At 41.6% G+C, this 18,751-nt stretch overlaps 1 protein-coding gene across 5 annotated transcripts in view; it reads left to right on the plus strand.

Annotated features, from left to right (window-relative positions):
• The window catches only part of LOC109416528 (short-chain dehydrogenase/reductase family 16C member 6), a 96,442-nt gene that overhangs the window by 3,627 nt on the left and 74,064 nt on the right, over positions 1–18,751 (plus strand). For 2 of the 5 annotated variants that reach the window (XM_062850567.1, XM_062850569.1), the window contains exon 1: positions 9,115–9,278. The exons of 1 other annotated variant lie outside the window; for it this stretch is intronic. The gene's annotated coding sequence lies outside the window, so the exon portion shown is untranslated. Of the gene's footprint in view, positions 1–9,114; positions 9,279–9,358; positions 9,376–18,751 lie in introns of those variants that run through there. 2 more of the 5 variants (XM_062850566.1, XM_062850565.1) reach the window with 2 other exon arrangements.

Consider the following 18,751-nt stretch of genomic DNA (forward strand, 5'->3'; position numbering starts at 1 on the left):
ACAAGATCTTCTTCAAACCACTTCGACCGTCTGGATATCACAGGCAAATATTCCCTGATCCATCTCCTCCATATTCCATCCGACAAATGTTTTGCTAACTTCCATCCGCTCCTTAGCGTCGCTTGATAATCGGTAGGTAGTACCGGATTCTGTTTCACTCCGATTGAGCTTCCCAATAAAAAATGATTCGGAGTTAAAGACTCGTGTTGGCTGACTCGAGGGGTATGTAAGTCAGCGGCCGCGAATTTATCATAGCTTCTGCCTCGATTACCACCGTCTCCAAAACTTCGTCGTCTGGTCGTCTCTGGGTTTCCAGTATGCCTTCAATTGCGACCTTCACCGAACGAACCATTCGCTTCCAAGCACCTCCCATATGAGGTGCTCCGGGTGGGTTGAACGACCACCGGGTCGTTGTGTTGGTAAAAGTTGCGCCCGACTTTCACTAGCACTGGGCCAAAGTAGTCCACACCTACGAAAGTGAACGGTCGAACATAGGGTGTTACTCGGGCCTTCGGTAGCGGTGCCATAGGAGGTGCAGTAGGACCAGCTCGACGAATTCTACAAGCCATGCAGGTGTTCGCTACCTTGAATACCACTGATCTTAATCTTGGAATCTCGTAGAGTTGCCGCATCTCATTCACTACCGTTTCACGATTGCGGTGCCGCAGCCGACGGTGATAATAATCAACTAGAAGAATCGTAATGTGGTGTCGATGTGGAAGAATCACAGGGTACTTGGAGTGAAATGTCATCCAATCGGCATTTCCCAGGCGACTTCTTTTCCGCATCACTCCCGTGTAGTCAATATTTAAATGGCCAAATCTTATACAGCGGACTCGACTTTGGCAATAGCTCGTGGATATCCTTTGGGTTCCCCTTCGTCTTCTTCAATAGCTGTACTTCCAATGCAAAGGATTCAGCTTGTGCTTGGATCCAAAGTGATCTCTCAACCACCAATTCCTCCTGCGTTAGAGCTCCAAGGTTCGCTTCAAGTTTTGTTAAGATCGTTGGATATTCTCGACGAATCGGTGTACGTAAGCCATGGTACGATGTAGCTTCTCCCATTTGCTGAACCTATCGACGTCCACCAACGAAGAATGTATTTCGTCATGAAGATTGCACGACAGCAACTCCTCCTCCGTGACGTTAATCTGCTTAATTTCACTTGGCCAGGATTCTTCTGGTTGTTTGAGGAATGCCGGACCTTGGAACCATCGGCTTTCCAACCTGATGTCCGGCCCAGTTCCCCATTTCGTAGCGTCATCAGCAACATTTTCTTTCTTTGTGGGTTTTTTCGTCACCGTTGAATTTTATGTTTCGAGATTTGTTGATTTTTTTCGGTGAAAAAAGACTTTCCAAATCGTTTTGGCATAACGTTTCGGCCTACTTCATTCAGCCATCATCAGATTTACACAAAACGTTTGTTCTCCACCACTGTGGTCTAAAAACTCACCGAAAAAAATCAACAAATCTCGAAACACAACACATTCTCTTTCGTAGGAACTTTTCGCCACTCGTTGACATCTGTCATTGAGAGAATTTCTCCGATCCTGAACCCCACGTACTGATGATATCGCCGCTGGTCAGACCGAATCCAGGCAAGAACGGTGTCAGAGTCGGACCAAAGAACGCGCTTTGCCACGGGCAGGGCGTGCATCGTTACGCTGTTCAGCAGACGCGATCCTAGAACTGCGGCCTGTAGTTCGAGGCGAGGGATCGTCAGCATCTTCAGAGGAGCAACCTTGGATTTCGCTGCTACAAGGCTAACCACAGGACCTTCTAGTGTTTCTACTCGGAAATACACTGCGCATGCATACGCGGACTGACTTGCATCGACAAATGCGTGGATCTGCAATTTGGAATAGCTGTTTTCTCTGGCTCCTGTCAGGTAGCAACGAGGTATGCGAAGAGTGCTCAATCTCGGTATAAGGATAATCCACTGCTTCCACTGCACCAGGACCTCTTCGGTGAGCGGGTCATCCCACTCTATTCCGGTCGCCCAAATGTCTTGCATCATGGTGCGTCCATGAATCAGAAAGAATTAAATGAGTCCAAGCGGATCAAAGAAGCTCATGACTGTTCGCAAGACTTCTCGTTTCGTGGGCACATGTGACTGTTCGAGGACATGGAGCAGATTGTCTCGAAGGGAAACGGTGAACGTGAAAGTATCGCTGCTAGGAATCCACTTCATGCCTAGTACGGATTCAATTCGCTCATCTTTCTCCACGCAAATGTTTTTCTCTGCTTCTGGTGATTCGTCGTCAACTAGTGTTGCTATAGTAGGATCGTTTGACAAGAAGTTTCTGATTTCAAAATCACCTTCAGCATGTATGGCCTTTACTTCTCGCCCGATCATAACAGCTTCTTCGAAAGTTCCAAAGCTATCAAGGTAATCGTCTACGTAGTGACTATGGATGATGGCCTCTGTCGCCCGTGGATATTTTGCTACAAAGTCCATAGCGTTCAGATTTTTGATATACTGAGCGCTACTCGGTGAACAAGCAGCTCCAAAGATGGCCACATCCATGACGTACGTCACCGGCTCTAGTTTCGGGTGATCTCGGAATAAGAACCTCTGGAACTGCCGATCTTGCGGACGAATGAAAAAGCGGTGGAACATTTCCCTGATGTCGCCGGTTAAGGCGAACTGGTACAACCGAAACTTTCCAATAACCGCTGGTAGAGATGTCAAATAATCTGGCCCTTCTTTGTCGAATCCAAACTTCTAGTGCACGTGATTGATCTTGAACTTTGTCTGGACATTCGAAATAACTCAAAGTTTTATCAGCACAAAAAGAAAATATTTTTGAGCAACGCAAAATTGCCATTTCAAGCGAAATAGATAAATTAATAGTTTTTAATAACTTTGTTAACGCATTGTTTAAAGTAATTTGTCTGCTCAGAAAAGTCGTGTGTTTCGTTAGACTTATCATCTTTGTAGAACAATATATTGGCCCAAAAAATGATAATTTCAGAATTATTCCAAAGTCAAAACTTCTCAATTTTACTTGAATTGGGAGTGTTGCGATATTTAAAAAAGTCTTGCTCAAAATTATTTTTGTTCTTTCACAGATCAAGTTTCAAGTTATTACGAATGTCCAGACAAAATCAATCGGTTCTCTAGAAGCAGAGATTTGACCCCCCAGACATGAGCATTTTGAATAAAAACAGACAATGTGCACTTTATTTCGTACAGTACTGTATATTATCGTTTTAGTGTTCCATAAAAAAAAAACTAGCTGACTCCGGCAAACTTTGTCTTGCCTACTGCGTTTTTTGACGTTTCAAGTGCCTAGCCAAGTCCGAGTCCCCGTTCAAAATGTATAAAAAATCTATTTTGTAAAACTCTCAATTTGTCCATGTTTTTGGGCTCATAAACCTTCCTTGGATGAAAACTAACAGAACAAAACTAAGACGAGCCAAATCGGTCACATTCTCCGGAAAGCATTCGTCATAAATCCATTCCACAGTATGCTACACACTGTGGAATGGATTCATGACGAATGCTTTCTGGGGAGCTATAGCAAAAGGTCGAAGGTCAAAAGATTAAAAGGTCGAAAGGTTGAATGGGCAAAAAATTTTAAGTAAAAAAAAACACTGTGGGCAAAATATCTAGAGGAAGAAGGTTGAAAGGCCAAAAGCTCCAAGGCGGTAGTCAGTAATACGGTTGTAGGACAAAAGGTCGACGGTCAAAAGGTCAACAGTCAAAAGGTCGCAGGATCAAAGGGTCGAAATAAAAAAAGGTGGACAAAAGGTCGAAACGACAAGTGGTCAAAAGGTAGAAAGGAAAAAAACGACCGAAAATGATTTTAAATCCTTTTCATCGTCTTCTTTCTAACTTAACGTTATCATTGCAATTTGACCGGCATCTTTCCAACTTTGTGTTCTTTTAGTGGAAGTACTAGTTATAAAATGAAGGGCGTTCTTTGCCTACCATTGCGTTAACTTGTAAATTGTATGTTACACAATGTTACACTATACCCAGGAATTCGACAATATTTCCCGTCCGGAACGGGAATATATCCTTTATCAGTTCTTTGGAGTAACATATTTACGGCTATATCCGTGATTACCATTACTGTTTCCTATTCCTTCTTTGAAAAATAGTATAGGAAAATGGGGTATGGGAAAAAATCCTGGGAATTTCAGGGATTTTGGTTTTGTGGAAGTTTACGGTTTTTTTTTGTGAGTTTCAAAACGTTTCAAGGCAATTCAATGGGTTATGAGGAGAAATTTCTTTTTCTGTCCCATGCTACTGAGTGAATTTTGTTCGTAGTTCATGTTTGTAGATCCAATGCACGATCTCAAGGGAGTTCTTGAATGTTCTTAGGCAATTCAATAAGGTCAACATGCCTTCCTTCACCCTACAACTTAAACTGACCTTAAACATTCTTCCCCTTCTCCACTTTCCCGTAAATCCTTTATAAATGTCACATTATATAAGTCCCCCACCTGCTCTGAATTAAAATAAATTACACTCAATTTTGTTTTTTCGCGTGTAAAAAAAGTTCGTATGAAAAAAATTCGCGTAACTTCTAGAAAAGGGGCAAAAAAAAATCCAAAGGAATTTTTTTACGGGATTTGCTCTCTAAGTTTCCAAAATCGCTTTGAAAAAAGTTGCGTAAGTTCGAGAAAATTGCGTAAAAAATCCGTACGTGTAAAACAGATTTAAGTGTACAATGATGTTGATAGGATGGCACGGTAAAGGCTGGATATGCTGAATAATTCAGATCCCATTGTGATCCGCTAGCCTCTGCCCAGCAACTCCTATCCCTACCTCCTCGTGGTACCGGCCGGAAACTATGAGCAACCTTAGGGAAGATCGGGTAACCAACCCCGGTGAGAACTGTGGTCAAGGCGGACAGGGAAGAGGGGGGTTTGCTTCAGCAAACCTGAGCGTCTGTTCTCCAGGAGGAGCGGCTCACAACAGCGTCTGATCCCCATGTTAGGGGCGGCTGATCTACGTCCTGTGTGGGCATAAAGGAGCGCCCAATGTTTAGTGTGAAAGGAACTTTCCACGGTGTAATCTTTTTGCTGCGATCAGACTGAAACTGCAAAAACTCCACTACTGATAACACCCGCACACGAGCGTAAAATCACTGCGTCACCGCAGCGTCCTTGTGGAATATGCGTTGGCACCGCATAAACATTGGGCGCTCCTTTATGCCCACACACGTCCGAGTGCCAGGGAATTACTCTAAGCTCAACTGTGCACTATGGTCCTCCGGAAATTAGGGGGTTGGTGTCAGGCCCTACGAGTTAGCCGTAAAAAACATTGTAACGGAAAATCAGCAACAGAATAATACGAACCGAGACCAACGGCAACGACTCCAGCCGTCATCAACAATGTACGGTACCGGCGACCGCCACGGTACAACCTAGATCGACTGAAGCAACCGGATGTCGCCTCAGCATACGCGCAGAATCTCGAGGCCGCGTTGCCAGACGAGGGCGAGCGCGATGAGGCCCCGATGAGGACTGCAGTGAAAGCAGCCATCAACGACGCAGCCGAGAGCACCATCTGGTACGTGGAACGGAATCGATGGATCGAATGGTTCGACGAAGAGTGCAGAACGGTTTTGGAGGAGAAGAATGCAGCGAGGGCGGTAATGCTGCAGCAAGGGGCTCGACAGAACGTGGAACGTTACAAACAGAAGCGGGAGAAAAAGCGCCGCCTGGAAGAAGCGGAGTGTGAAGAAATGGAACTGCTGTGCCGTTTCCAAGAAACACTGAAGTTCCATCAGAAGCTCAACGAATCCCGCAACGGCTTCGTGCCGCGAGCCGAAATATGCAGGGATAAAGACGGAGGCCTCTTGACGGACGGACGTGCGGTGATCGAAAGGTAGAAGCAGCACTTCGATCAGCACCTGAACGGCGTGGAGAACGTAGGCACGGGAGCCCACGGCAACGGAGGAAACGACGACGCCAGTGCAGCGGAGGACGGAAATGAACCAACTCCCACGCTGAGGGAAGTTAAGGATGCCGTTCACCAGCTCAAATCCAATAAAGCAGCTGGTAAGGATGGTATCGCAGCTGAACTCATCAAGATGGGCCCAGAAAAGTTGGCCACCTGTCTGCATCGGCTGATAGTCAGGATCTGGGAAACCGAACAGCTACCGGAGGAGTGGAAGAAAGGGGTAATCTGCCCCATTCACAATCTTAAGAAAGGCGACCATTTGGAATGTGAGAACTTCAGGGCGATCACTATTTTGAATGCTGCCTACAAAGTGCTATCCCAGATCATCTTTCGTCGTCTGTCACCTAAAACGAATGAGTTCGTGAGAAGTTATCAAGCCGGTTTTATCGACGTCCGGTCAACAACGGACCAGATCTTCACCGTACGGCAAATCCTCCAGAAATTTCGTATTCCAGAATGCGGCATACGACAGCATCGACCGCGCAGAGCTATGGAAAATTATGGACGAAAAAGGTTTTGCTGGGAAGCTGACTAGACTGATTAAAGCAACGATGGACGGTGTGCAAAACTGCGTACGGGTTTCGGATGAACCATCCAGTTCATTTGAATCTCGCCAGGGACTGCGACAAGATGATGGACTCTCATGCCTACTCTTCAACATCACTCTGGAAGGTGTGATGCGACGAGCCGAGCTCAACAGCCGGGGAACGATTTTCACAAAATCCGGTCAATTTGTTTGCTTTGCGAACGACATGGGCATTATTGCAAGAACATTTGGAACGGTGGCAGAGCTGTACACCCGCCTGAAACGCGAAGCAGCAAAGGTCGGACTGGCGGTGAATGCCTCAAAAACAAAGTACATGCTGGTAGGCGGAACCGAACACGACCGGATCCGTCTGGGTAGTAATGTTACGATAGACGGGGATACTTTCGAGGTGGTGGAGGAATTCGTCTACCTCGGATCCTTACTGACGGCTGACAACAACGTGAGCCGTGAAATTCGGAGACGCATCATCAGCAGAAGTCGGGCCTACTACGGGCTCCAGAAGAAACTGCGGTCGAAAAAGATTCACCCACGCACCAAATGCACCATGTATAAAACGCTTATAAAACCGGTGGTCCTCTACGGGCACGAGACATGGACCATGCTCGAGGAGGACCTGCAAGCACTCGGAGTTTTCGAGCGACGCGTGCTAAGGACGATCTTCGGCGGTGTGCAGGAGAACGGTGTGTGGCGGAGAAGGATGAATTACGAGCTTGCTGCACTTTACGGCGAACCCAGCATTCAGAAGGTGGCCAAAACCGGAAGGATACGGTGGGCAGGGCATGTTGCAAGAATGCCGGACAACAACCCTGTAAAGCTGGTGTTTGCAACTGATCCGGTTGGCACAAGAAGGCGTGGAGTGCAGAGAGCACGATGGGCGGACCAGGTGGAGCGAGACCTGGCGAGCATTGGGCGCGACCGAGGATGGAGAGCGACAGCCACATACCGAGTATTGTGGCGTACTATTGTTGATTATGTCTTGTCTTAATGATGTTGAACAAATAAATGTATGTATGTATGATGTTGATGAGATCGTTTGCAAAGTCAAGAATCCCCAAGTAGCCTTCAGAATGCCTGGAAGATTAATTCATAATTTGTCTGTTTCTAGGGCGACTTTGATGAAAAATCGAAAATGAAAAAGTTAACGCCAGAAAACCGGTTTTTCTTGAACCACCCTAAGCTTATTCAGAAAAAAAAAACCTTTAGATCGGTCAATTTTAAAGTTACATAAAAAGTGTCTTCAGCATACTTGCTCAAAATTGATAGATCTACAACTACTTCGAAGAACGTATATAGTTATTTTTGCAAATAAAAAAGTTTGGTTACCAATTTCTTTGAAAATATGGACCACCCTAATTTTCATGCACATTTTAAAGAGGGCCTTATTATTAGGGACAACTTTGTAGAAGACCATATTTGCCAAAAAACTCATTTGAAGGCGTTGAACGCATCTTTCCTCGTAAATCTGGTTCGTGGACCATTGTGCATTGTGCATTAAAGCTTCGATGCATTGCACTGCAACAGAGAACGATTGACGGAGAGTTCACTGGTTGCAGTCGGAGCGCCGATTGCGCCGAGGGGTAAAAGTGGAAAATAAAAAATATATTGAAACTTATTACCCGCCACTTGCTCAGTACACTCATTGCACAATTATGGGTCACTCAAGGAACAACCATTTCATAATATGAATCGTCTTTCATACAAAAATAACAGTTTCATTGTTTTTATTTTATATTCTCTTCATTGAAACCCCTTTTCATTGTTTAAAATAAAAATCTGCTTGTAAAATTCACTTTTGGCGGTGAAAATTACTAAAATGTTGGTGAATAATGAAAACCACAATTATGGGTCAAAATTGGCTGTGTAACAATTATGGGTCAATTTGTTGCCTATTATGGGTCACTCACGAGGAATCGGCTCAACAATAATGTGTTGTCCATTTTTTCAATGAATGATCACTTATTTTCGATAGATCAACTATAGTAGAATCTAAAACTGGTCTCGAACCTCTTAACGAAGCGCGTTTTCACGATTTGAAATCAATTTTTCAAAATTGAGACAAAATCTGTAACACCAACCACCGATAAACGCCTAAAAGTATGCAATCCCCATGTACGGTGAACTCTCAATATTATGCTGCATAAAAGGTGACCCATAATTGTGTGATTTTCGGTGTTCCTTGGCACAATAATGAGTCACTTAAATTTTGCCTGAAATAAGCTTTAGTTAGCTGCAGGCACATGAATTTCTACATTTAGAACGTAAATTATACTTTTGTTCTGGTGACAATACCATTTCGCACTTGAAAATCACTAAATCTCGCTTTTACAGAGCTTACGAAAACAGCGCACGCACTGTCCGATATTCACAATCGAAGCGTTACTTTTACAGCTGGTTTTGCGCCGAACAAAAAAATATTGAAAATATGTATGTTTTGACGCATAAGCCCATGTACGATACGTATAGTGACACAAAACAAATCAACTTATGTACGAAAAATGATAATAGCTAATAAAAGCTTGCAATTAATTAGTATTTATCTATTAAAGTGGAAAGTGACTAATAATTGTGTGTGACCCATAATTGTGCAATGAGTGTACCGAGAGTGCTTGCCGTGCAGCAACGCTAAGCATGCACCGATGCGCCTGGCCTGCAGTACTGATACAGCTGCCGAGTAGAACACAGCCGGGTCGCGTCGGTTCGTCGTCGTCGTCGTCATCGTCGATCGGTTGTCCGTTCGGTGTGGTTATGGGTTCGCGGTCTTTCTAATTCACGCAACCCAACGCGAAGCTGCAGTGCGCAGATATCTGGTCGTAGGTTCGTCGCTTGGAGGCACGAGTTTTTCATTGGATTCGATGTAGAAAGATTGTTGGATAGACGGTGGCCGTCCTCCGTGTGCAATTTTGTTGGCTTGGTTGGTGCTCCTTGCAATTGCAACATGTGTTAGAAGCTGCACAGTTGAAGTTACACTGAGGGAAATGAAAATAGCGCCATCTTGATTTTCAACCGGTGCCTTCCAAGTTTCAACTAGATATATTTGGTAGAGATTTATAAGAAGTGTAAATCTTAATTTTGCCGAAAATTACATTCAAACTGGGCGATTCATTATTTTTCATAATCATTATTTAGTAACATAGTATTTTCATTCCTCACAGTGTGGGGTCAATCGACTAATTGCAAGACGTCGAAGACCATCGAGCTTCCGTAGAACATTCTACCAGTACCGAAGCCTCGGGCGCAGCATTCATCACATTAGCTGTGAACTTATCCTTCTCGCTAATTTGCCATTCCACCCTTTTCAAGATTCATTTTGCTTACAACCCTTCATAGTGCGCTCGCGCTTATTTTGCGCAAGCAGCATTCTGATCTTCACATTTCATATGGCATCAATGCCATCTCTATCCGTTCCGTGCTCAATTGTCAGACACTGAGAAGACTCGAAGGGTCGTCGTCGTGTGATTGCGCAAAAAAAATCAAACACGTATAAATTATCTGCGATCACAGTGCTTTTCGCTGGCGATGCAATAAAACTGATATCGGCAATAAATGCCACACGTATGGGTAAAATTTTCCCTAATGATCACTGACGACGGGTGGCGCATCGTAGGTATTTGCTTGAAACTGATTATTCTATTGTTCCGGGCGTCTGACCTGACAACATTTACGGTCTACGGATGCGCTGCGCACGGATGACCCCTCCCAGCAAGATTTTCTCATGCAAATTTATAAACGCATCATCGGGATGTTGATTGAGGCTCTGTATAAAGTAGGTAGGAGCTCAATCTAAAATGTAGGTAATGATTGTGAGTTTGCCTACGGGCCTACAGACTGATATAATTGATACGTTTATCGAGAGGTCGTGTGTCATGATAATCCCGTCGTAATACTTATCTAAGTACAGGATTATGGGAATAGATTTAAAATTGCTATAGGCACGCTATGACAAAAGGTTAAAGATAAAAAATTGAAGGTCGACAATAGGTCGAATGATGTAAAAAAATCTTTCAATAATGTTTTACCTGTTTGTCCATAAGCATACGTCACATTCGCCCGAATGGAACATTTGCATTTAATGTTCGAAAACCATACTAGAAGAACTGTGGCTATAACCTGACAATATTTTCAAAATCGGTTTGCATAGGGGGATTAGGGGCATAATGGACACCCTAAGCAAAAGGGTACGTTAGACCTGTATAACGAAGAAAAACTTAACATATTATCAGTTGGCTTATAACGTTAGCTTGTTTCCTACGTATTTCAATCATTAACAGCAGGTAGAATGTCTTTATTGTGAAGAAAAAACGAATATGAAATCGTGTGTTTTTTAGAGCTGCCAGGAAAGGTACGGGGCGAAATGGACACCCATCGGGGCATAATGGACACCCCTGCATATTTTATCCTAATTCTTTGATTACATCGATCAGTTAGATAATCTGCCTACGGAGATCAATCCCACAGATATAATTCTCCATCTTAGACGAGTTTACATAACATCAAAGTTAATTAAATAAACTTTAGGCTCAAATAATCGGAATTGATTTTTTTCCAAACTCTCTAAAACGCCTAACAGTATGCAATGCGCGTACATCCATTTGTAATTGCCGGTGTTCATTTCGCCCCTCAATTTCGCCTCAAAATTGCTATTTTGAGTAATTTCTGGGCAAAAATATAATACTTCATCCATTGCTAAATCTCCGTATACATGTAGATAAGGTAACAATTCACTTGTTTTAATGGCGGACACACTCCAACACTCGCAATACCTTATTTGCTGCTGCTTCGAAATTATAAGAATTTCACCATATGGAAAACATATTTCCATTTCAATGATATTTTGGTTATTTTAGAGCAATATAAATGGTTCTTTTGAAAAATAGAACCATGACTTGTTCCTTTACACTTATGCATTAAAAGTTTTACATCAAAGTCAACGGTTTCGCCAAAAACAGGGGTGTCCATTTCGCCCTTGGTGTCCATTATGCCCCTAATCCCCCTACTAGACGTGTGCGCCGCTGTACCCGACTTTTTTTGTTCCCGCCACAGCCGCCAGACAATTTAACCCGTCGCGGCGCTGCTCATATTTTTCCACGCCGCCAAACAAAATTTCCCACGCCGATCAGGTATTAGAAGGCCGGCTCCAGAGGCACGTTATCCTCCATTTGGAACATTTGTATTATCGCCATACATATAAGTCTATTTCATTATTTACCTGAGGGAGAATGGGACAAGGGATGGAATGGGATTATGAAAGGGAAAGTTGATGAAATAGGATGGAGTGCCCTAGAAGAGGGAATGAACGCATAAGCGCAACGAGAGCTCATAGCCCATACCCTGCCCGTGTACAGAAGTCGTGCCATGGGAGGGGTTTTTGCTGAAAATGACACTGTAAAACGCTTGGTAAAACGCATAAGCGTAAAGAGAGCCTATAGCTCATTGGAGGTAGCTTGTGACGTCATGCGACTTTAAATATGACATTGAAAGGCACTCATCGAAAGCATCCTAAATATTCAAGACAAGCAAAAACTACGTTTGAGCGAGTGTTTTCTTGAAAACGTATTCTTTGTGTATAAGAGTCACTGTGGATGAGGACATCCCAGGCATGTGAGTTCACATGAAGAGGCATGTTAGCCAGACGAACATCACAGATGTGATAATCGACAATGCGTTTCAAGCATTTCAGAATGCATTTCAAGCATTTCAAAAACAAGGCAATAAGATAAATCTGGAACTCATTCCTTCTTTACACAAAGCACGCACCCTTTCGGGATAAAATTATGGAATAATTTCACGCCATGAAATACCCAATAGAAAACTACAAGAGTTCAAAACATGTTTGAAATACTCAAAACCCTCTGGAGAAAAATAGGACAAAACCCCATTTGCTCCTGGAGATTTGAAGTGAGCAGAGCGTTTTAGTGCCCACTAAGTCAATTACATAGCTATAATTCTCTGGCGAAAGCTAAAGATTCGTAACTACACAAAAGACTGGTTTATCCGAAGATATTTTTAACTTGAACAGATCAGAGTTCCATTCAGGTCCGCACAGACCGTAGAGGACAAGCTTCTTTCAAAGCAATAGTTATGGTATACCACAATAGAGGGCATTGTAGGTACAAAACCACTATGAAACTCTCTCGGAGTAGCAATGGAAGCGAGTTATCTATAAAATGTGGTCGCAATCAATTAGTACAGGTTCTCTAGTTTATTGAGCAGGGACGCCTGAATACGCAAATTTTGCGAAGGAACACTAAAAAGTGCAAAGAAGGTCAAATGGAGACTCCTCATCTGACACATGCCAATCAGTCAACTCATGACAAATTCTGCTAATGCAGAGTTGGGTTAGGTGCAATTCTATGTTAAATAAGTTATCCATGAACGTTACTATGTACCTAAGTAATCCATCAAACTGAAGCATCTCAAATTAATGTTTGAGCTATTTCAGATGATGTAACCATCGTAGCAATACTTCCAAATATCAGCGAAAAGATGCTGAATACAAGAGCTTGCTTGAAGGCATCACAGGAAGGAAAGGTTGAAACATACTAAGATGTAGGTGAATCCAACGGAAGCTAACGATCCCTCCGCATCTGGTGGCAGGAATGAGAACCCTACGAAAAATGTGTATCCGCAAAAAAGTGCCATTTCGCAGCATAGGCAAAGTGCACTTTTTTCACTTTTTCATATCGAATTCCGCATCGTAGAGAAACAAACGAGTACTTTTTGGAAAGAAAATTTACTCCTCTTTCAGATGCGCTTAGATCCGGTAGGTACTTACGAACAATTAATGTGATTAAGGCTCAATTGAGAATGGCAAATGGTCCAGAACTAAAAAAGCACTTTTTCCCAGGATGATCCACAAATCGAAGAAAATAAGAATGTCCGATTGTTTATTTAGTCAATTATGACAATCGGACACGCTGGTTTTGTTAGATTTTTCATCATTCTGGAGAAAAGTGCTTTTTCAGTTTTGGATAGTATGCGATTCTCATTTGAGCCTTAATTTGAGGAGCTCTTGCTATGCCTCCGGCGGGCGATCTTCCGGATTTTTTGTTAGCTGGCCAATCCGATGTCTGTCGGCGTGGGCATCAAGAATGATGATAATGGAAGCCATTACAAATGGAAAATAGCAACTTCTACAGCAAAGAATGAGTAAAATTTGACGACAAAAAATTGACTTTTTTATGTAAACAAACGATTTTCTCCTTATCTCACCAAGCGCCTCTACGATTGGGGGTCATCTGCATTAGCCTATAGCATGCTCGAGGCACGACACTTCATTTATAATGAAAGAAGCAAAACTGGGTTCACAAGGTAAACTATAGGGGAGACTGGGGAGACTTGATCCCTTTTTCTTAATTTGCCTGTAAGAAAAAACACAAAACTAGATCCATTTTTCGTACGGAATGGCAGGTAAACAACTATTGCAAGTTTATACACAACAGAAGGACTTTAAATTATTGTTAAAGTTTTCAAAACTGTGTTTTTATGGAGGCATGTCTTATGATGTATTTTTCAAAAATGGGCCACAATTGATCCCCTTTTGAGCACATGGTTGATTTAAAGGGAAACTAATTCCAGAGTCTTCCTATTCATTTTCTTTTCGAGTTTTCTTGTATTTTCGATGAATATGGAGTGTTTGAAATTGTAAAATTTCCTTAAATTTTTAAGGACATGCCGTATTTTCAAAATGGGGAGACTTGATCCCCCTTTTATTGGTTTGTACTAAAGTTCTAATTATCTGACACATTTTATCGTTGAATAGACTAGAATTCCAAATAAATAGAGGCTACCGAATAGAATTTTATTTATCACATGTATGATGTGTGCGTAACCCTCGAGGGATCAAGACTCCCCATGTCACTGTTGTGTATACTAAGCTGAATTAATTAAAATATGTTAACAACAGCCTTATTTGGATAAATAAGTTTGAAAGTATTTTATTTAAACTATGTGCTGTGACATTTTGACACGATTTGGTTCAATTTTCACAAAGTTATTGAGATTTTTCGGAATCGTCTAAAAGATTTCTGAAGGGCTGAAAACAAACCATCAGCCGTTAAAAAATAATGCAATGTACAATCGAAATCACTTGTAGCCAAAACATAGTCGTTTGTCCAGGAGTAGTTTTGAAAAAAATATGCTAGAAGAAAAATGTTTTTGATTCCGAGCAAATATGGGGGAACAAGTCTCCCCAGGGATTAAGTCTCCTCAGTCTCCCCTACTCTTCGATTTTCTTAATTTTTTATCAGTAGAAAGCTTACTTCCAGCCTCAAAATTTGCCAAGTAGATAAGGATGATAATTCTACTACTTCTAGCTATTTTATCTCGAATTGTCATTCTCGATTTTTAAAACAAGCAAAAGGAAACATTTTTTGAGATTATTGAATTAAAAATAAATTCTACGTACAAGTTTTATTAAAAAAATGGACCTTGTTAAACGTTTAAGTTCAAAATGACTTCTAATTTGAGCAGCGCTGCCAGCTGTAGAACTTACAGCGCTTACTGATAGTGTGTAACGTTCACTCAATGTAGATATGTATAATGAGCATGTATATCCATCTTTAGAGAAAAATAAATGCATATTTTTATGGAACATGACATCTTAAATTACGCTGATGAGTCTGTTGATGAACTTGTTGCCATGTAACTATAGGAACGATAATATCTGATGGTTGGTTTGTTATTCTTTGAAACTTTACTGAACATTACATGTGTCTGTTTTGCTAACTATTTAAGATTTACAGCAACGAATAAAATGGGCATTAATCTGAATTTTAGACATGAATAAGTGAACGTATCTAGCATCTGGGTAAAATATGGGGTCTGAGCGCCATAAGTAATCTTATGCTCCCTTATTCATTTTATTTGAAAACATGCGATTACAGCACCAAGTTGATTCCGTTCTTTTTATTTTCATGTGTGCTCACTTCTAACAAAAAATCAAAAACTGAGAAACAAAACAAATAGCGCTTCCAGGGATGGGAACACCCACTTGCTATTTTCTCAGCTCAGAAGCATGCAATCAAAAAAACAGTGTATGTATGGAGAACTTTTACCTTGTTGTTTTATCTGAAAGTTTGCCGAATAAAGTAAGGGTGTAAATGACACTCAGAGTTTTTTTTTACTTTATTTGAGGCTCATGAGCCAATAGGCATAACGGAGCCGAATTCAGTTAAAACTTTTTATATTTCTATGTTTTTCACTTGTAAACTATGTTAGCTTTGGGGAACCGTAAAATTCGCAGTTTGGTCGAGGTTTGGTTATGAGGAACAAAAATATTTGAGGAAAGGATAGGGTGATGGGTCTTTTCGTTGACACGTGACAGCATGGTGTGGCGTATTGCTGCTGGTCAACCATAGAGTGGACTAACAACCTGTAACGATACAAACAGACGATTTTCGAACGGGTACGAGGGGGACAACACACTCAGAGTTGCCTTCATGACTTACTCACAATTTTGGTATACGTATGCGATCCTTTTTTTTACTGCGTCCAGATTTTAGAACTATTGTGACATACCCTTTTGCTGTGAGGTACGCAAGTTATCTCAGTAACATGTTTGTCACTGAGATACCTTGGTATCGACTGAATTCAAGGCCATCTATTATTGATGAATAGAGATCCTGAGTTACAGTATGTGACTCCCCCATTCTGGCGAGACTAGCTTTATGAAGCCAACCACGTCCTTGGGAGATAAGATCCGTACGTCAGCAGGCCCTAAAAAGGGCTTGCTGAGAACTTTGAACCTACGTTGAGTGAGTGCACTGCAACAGCAGAGGATGTGTTCTGATGTTTCCCTCTCCTCGTCACAGAAGCGGCAATTTGTGGTTTGGATTGCTCCGATCTTTTGTAGATGGTATCTGCAGGGGCAGTGTCCAGTTATTAGACCGGTGTAGATGTTGAGATCCCTTTTGTTGAGACCTAATAGTTGTTGGGTTTTTGTGGGGTTAATCGTTAAGAGCCTTTTGGATTGGCTCGTATGGGGAAGTGCATTCCAGTTTGATGTGATTTGACTGACCATATATTTCCATTTTTACAGAGCAGTCTGAGATCCCGCAGAAGGGCTCAGGGCCAATGAACCTTTCATTAGATCCATTCCTGGCTAGCTCATCAGCAATCTCGTTTCCCTCTAGACCCGTATGTCCTGGGATCCAATAGAGGTAGACACGATGGCGTATGGATAAGTTTTTCGAAGCCAGAATGCATTCCCACACTAGCTTTGAGTTACAAGTGTAGTTATTAAGCGACATAAGTGCCGCTTGGCTGTCAGAGAAAATACATATTTTTGCAAACCAATACTTTCTCCTCAGGCATAATAACACGCATTCTAATATTGCATATATTTCCGCCTGAAATACTGTGGGCCACTGTCCTAAGTGGACAGAGATTTTTGTTCTAGGGCTATCCACTTATCCGCGAGTGGTAATGGCGGCGGCGGGCATGTCCAACCGGTTCGAATTTTGACGTTTCTTGGGGGAAAGTCAAAGCAGTTTCATTCTCCTCCTCACCCTTTCACCCTCCGTTTAGTGGCGCCAACCGATTGCGATCCCCAAGAAACGTCAAAATTCGAATCGGTTAATTGTGCCCGCCGCCGCCATTACCGCTCGCGAATAAGTGGATAGTTTCCGGAGCCTGTCAGATTATTCATTTTCGAACCATCTGTGAAGAAATTTATAGAGCCTGTTGGAACGCCTGTTGGAATGCGAGCCCTACTTTATTCTGAAAACTTTCAGATAAAAGTACAAGGTAAAAGTCCTCCGTACATTGTTTTTGATAGCATGCTTCGGAGCTGAGAAAATAGCAAGTGAATGTTCCCATCCTTGAGCGCTTCAATTCTTTGTTTTTCGTAGGTTGAAAATGGGAGCCACATACCTAATAAAGCCTGTATCCGCAATAATCGGGACACAGAAATACAGCTGTAACTCTGCAATAGATACATTGAAATTGCTCAAATTTTGTCTAATATTATATTAAGATGTGTTCATTTCACCTACAAAATTTCATGTGAATCGGTGCAGTACTTGTGTTTGTAGCAATGAAAGAGTTGAATGTGCGCCATTGAATTTTGTACAGCCCCTAGTTTTTCTTGTCAACGCTTTAACTTTTGAATTTGGCAAAGTAAATGGCTGAAATTTTGAACACAAACCTCTCAATTGACATTAGTTGCATTGGCAAAATTTCAATAAAATCGATGCACTATGAACAATTTTATAGTCGAAACATGTATTGAGACTGAACGTGATCTTAGCCCCTCAGACAGCAATTACACTGTTCGACAAAAAAAAACTTTTGCCGTGATCAGAGACCCCATTAGTAGGGCATAAAAGCGCATTGAAAATGTAGAAAAATGCCATTTTCAAATCTGTTGGAGCACCCCTCGAAACTTTTTGAGATGAGTTTGAATTTTATTCATTTTTGAAGGTTTGACACGAGCTTTAGAAATCATCATTCACACGTTTGAAATAGAATATCTTTGAAATGCAATTTTGTGCACCACTGAAACTTTCACAGATCTGAGAAGTAACTTTGATAAATAACTAGTCAAAATTGATAACTTTATTGAATAAAACAAACCTATTTCAATACAATGAATTGAAGCTGGCATTGCGCAGAAAACATGGTTTAAATTCACGACTGTTCAAAACAATACAACTGATACAACCCTAAAAAAAAATGCAAGCTAAAAATGAGAACATTCTCCATTTACTGTTATTTAGTAATCGTTGTTTTCATCACATTTTAGTAAGTTTCACAATACCGAATATGTATGATGGGGCATTACCGTTGAAGACACTTGTATGAAATTAATTGAATTTGTCATGTAGTAAAATATTTCCAATCTTAATTTCAAGCTCAATAATGTCCTCCATGATTGTAAAATTGCTTTATAAGTTCCAGCAGCATGGGGTCTGGAACCATTTGGGCAGGATCACCTATTTTGGGCACTTGTGTCTATGACTCAGTCAGTTTAGAACCGATTGACTTGATTTTTGAGACACGATCAGACGCGACAGAGACACACATAGTACCTAGCTATGTGCAACAATTCAAGTCAATCGGTTTGGAATTGACTAAGTTATAGCAGCAAGTGCCCAAAATAGGTGCTCCTGCCTAAATGGTCCTAGACCCTATTTGTTAATATAGTGTTGAATACTATCTATCCAGAAGCACTATGGTGAGTTAATATAATTTATTTAGTCCAAATAGTCCAAATTTGTTTCAGAGGTCGTTGGAATTTGAATATATTTTCCGCATCGTATTTATTTTTTTAAGAACATGGAACTGCTTGA

The sequence above is a fragment of the Aedes albopictus genome, chromosome 2 (assembly GCF_035046485.1).
Source record: "Aedes albopictus strain Foshan chromosome 2, AalbF5, whole genome shotgun sequence".
NCBI classification, from domain to species: Eukaryota; Metazoa; Arthropoda; class Insecta; order Diptera; family Culicidae; genus Aedes; species Aedes albopictus.